The sequence below is a fragment of the Atta colombica genome, unplaced genomic scaffold (genome assembly GCF_001594045.1).
Source record: "Atta colombica isolate Treedump-2 unplaced genomic scaffold, Acol1.0 scaffold7, whole genome shotgun sequence".
In the NCBI taxonomy this organism is placed as follows: domain Eukaryota; kingdom Metazoa; phylum Arthropoda; class Insecta; order Hymenoptera; family Formicidae; genus Atta; species Atta colombica.
The window spans coordinates 265,037-268,299 of record NW_017259561.1 but is presented as its reverse complement, the minus strand read 5'-3'; the positions used below and the strand labels follow the sequence as shown (position 1 = coordinate 268,299).

At 31.4% G+C, this 3,263-nt stretch overlaps 1 protein-coding gene across 4 annotated transcripts in view; it reads right to left on the bottom strand.

Moving 5' to 3' along the window:
- Positions 1-3,263, bottom strand: part of LOC108692341 (alpha-catulin) — a 52,864-nt gene that overhangs the window by 25,401 nt on the left and 24,200 nt on the right. The gene's annotated exons all lie outside the window — the stretch shown is intronic.

The window sequence follows — 3,263 nt, the reverse complement described above, 5'->3', positions numbered from 1 at the left end:
TGTGTGTGTGTGTGTGTGTGTGTGTGTGTGTGTGTGTGTGTGTGTGTGTGTGTGTGTGTGTGTGTGTGTCAAATATCGATATCTTGTTCCGATGTAGAAATTTTATTTGTGCATGATAATCCGATAAATAACACTAAACAATTTCCACGTGTTCATTAACCCGAGCTGTGTAATTATTCATAAACGACTGGCATACTGCGCTTGGCTTTGTACATTTTTAATCTAAATGACCGTTAAACGTAACAATGCAAGATCATATCAACATCGACAAAGAGGATCGAATTATCAATTGCATTTATATTCTTGAATTTTTTTAGTCTAATAATATATATTTTATTATAAATTTTGTTTGTCAATATATTATAGAAATGTTTAATAAATCATAAGTTGTATATTTCTTCTCATTTTTAATTGTCTTTTATGAAATTATATCGAATACATTTTTTGAATTAGTTTTTCCACTCAAATTCGAGTAATGTTATTGCATATTAATAATTTGTATCTGGAGAAATCTTCGATTTATTTGTAAATCTACTTGGTGGATTGTCTGTTTTGTCATTATTGAAATGAATATATTGAAATGGATGAAATTTTGTCGATTTCTTCACTTTGCTATATCTTTCATTTATGAAATGGATATTGAAATTTTATGAATACGAACACATGGTAACGTTGCTACAACGGCGAATGGATCGCCACCTGCTGTAACTTGAGCGGATGGCAGCCTATCATTTCTTTTATCAGGGATGCGCATCTCTATATAAATTATAAAAAAATGTTTTAAATAATTAATTCGGAAATGTTGTGAATTTTTCGCTAGCGGAATTTTTCGCGGTCAAATCATATTTAAAACTTAATACTTTATTTTTTATTTTTTTATATTATAGAAAATCCGTTAATTTGAAATTAATTCATTACTATACAATAAAAAAGTACAATAGCATCGGGATGATGTTAATGATATTTGTGAGTTTTTTCTTTTGCTCAGAAAAATATTTGACGCGATCAGTAAAAAATGTTCGATCCAAACGATGTGCTATGTAGAAGAGAAAGAGCTTCTCACGGATAAATTTAATTAAAGTGCTCAAAGAGCGGGAATCGCGAATGAGATTTGATGAGTAGATTGACTGATCTTAAGTATAGTTTTATGAAATCTTTACTTTTTCTTTGCAAAATTTCCTGAAAAGAAGAAGATCAGCAAAGTGTTAATTAAGGGATTTAATTCTCTCGTTATGTAAGTGCTCGCATTGAAGTTTACCTCGTTTCAATTAATTATTTTTTTACACTTTTCTTTATACTTTTGACTATTTTTCTTTTTCTTTTCTCCTTAGAAAAGAGAATAGCATATACGTGATTACTTACTAGTTGCGGCGTAGTTACTAATTGTAAGTATGTATCCGTATCTTTATAAAAGATGCATGAGCTCTACTTCGTCTACGGTCGTTTTTCTTTGAGTTTTTTTCATTTCGTCATTTCCTTCCTGATTCACATCTATATGATACGATTTTTGTTTTTTATTTATCTAGGGCAGCTTGAACTCTTTCTTCGCTTAGTTTCCTTTTTGTGTAATCTGATATTGTTATGGAATATCTTTTCGTTTTGTGTAAGTTGGCGCATGTTTATTTACAAATACATTGATTTTTTTGAACAAGTTTTTTAAAAAAAAATCTAGTTTTTTAAAAACGATTTATTTCCTAAAGTGCTCAATCTATCGAAATTGAGGGTAAATGGAGACATAATTGCGTTGACGTCGCGCAAATCTGTTACAAACAGATTTTTCGAAAGAAAACGTCAATTTTTCTTTTCCAAGTCACTGCACAAACACACTTTTTAGGAATTTTAGAAACAATAGATCTGTTCGCGTTGCTTGCACTTTTTGCACTCAGCATCTTCGTTTTTTCTTCTATTAATAACTCTCATAAATATTTATCTCGTTTTAAGTGCAAAAATTTTTGGAGGTTTCAAGCAGTGCGAATAGACCTATTGTGGCATTACTATGGTAATAATATCGCTATAACGGTTGACAACATATGTAGACCATTTCTGTTTTCTTCTTCCACAAATCTCGATTCACTGCCGAATAAGCACCAAACGAAATGACAGCGAAAGGCATGTGACGTTTCTCAACCAGCCACGATAAGTTCGATCCAATTTCCCATCATGACAGAAGAGAGAGAGATTACGTATCGATAGAATGGAGAAATCCGGGGCATTGAAGAGTATAAATGAAAACTCTGCTTTGATTCGTGTAGAGTGAAAAGATTGAAAGAGAAGAAATAAATATCCTAAGTTACACGAGATCATCTGGCGAGATGGCTCTGAAGTGGAGAATTTTGATATCATCGAGCAAAAATTAGAAAACTAATGAAAACAAGTTATCTAACCAATTTGTTTCATGATGCGAGCTAGAACGGTCCGCTAATTGATCCGCCAAGTATGCGTTACATTCGGCCGCTACGAACGGCTCTTGTTACGAACAAAGGGCTAATTTGGAGAATTTACAGTTACAGTTGTCCAATGGCCATTGTACTATATTTCATTTCCATTTTAAAGTAGTACCGCAATGTACGTATCGAGGTTTATCACAGTTAAACCGTGAGATGAAGATCAATTTGTTACCACGTACGCTACGTTCAGCTACGCGGAAATTAAAAATCAACTATTGAAATACCTCTGCAAAATTTAATATAGATTGTTGCAGAGTTAATATGATCAAATAAGATATAGGGGAAATCATGGGTCATCGATTGTTTAATATAATCTAGAATGTTTACATTAATACCACTGGTACAATACGACTGTTACTTTTTTGTTGCCCATATTTTTTATCTAGGTGGCAGTGATTAAATTCCAGTGTATTGAAAAGCATCGATCATTAATCGGTTTTCGTGATGTAATAGTAACTTTTTAACCGCATAAAAATGTTTTAATATTGTTTTTGTAGTAAAAGATACATGTATGAAGTTAAGATGCAAGTTTCTTTTCTCAATTTATTACGTTATAAGTAATAAATTTTTTATATATAATTAAATGCATAATTGAGGTATAGGTCATACATTAATCCTTTGCTGCACGATGTTGTATATATGGAACATCTTTTTTCTTTTTCGTTTTTTGATTCTGAAATCAAACTTCACTTTTAAGGTTTCTGCACATACAATAAATTGTTATATGATCCTCAGATATTACTTTAATAACAAGTTAGATACAGAAGCTTTTATTTTGCAACTTGAATTAGTCATAAACATTGAGCGCAAAAAACC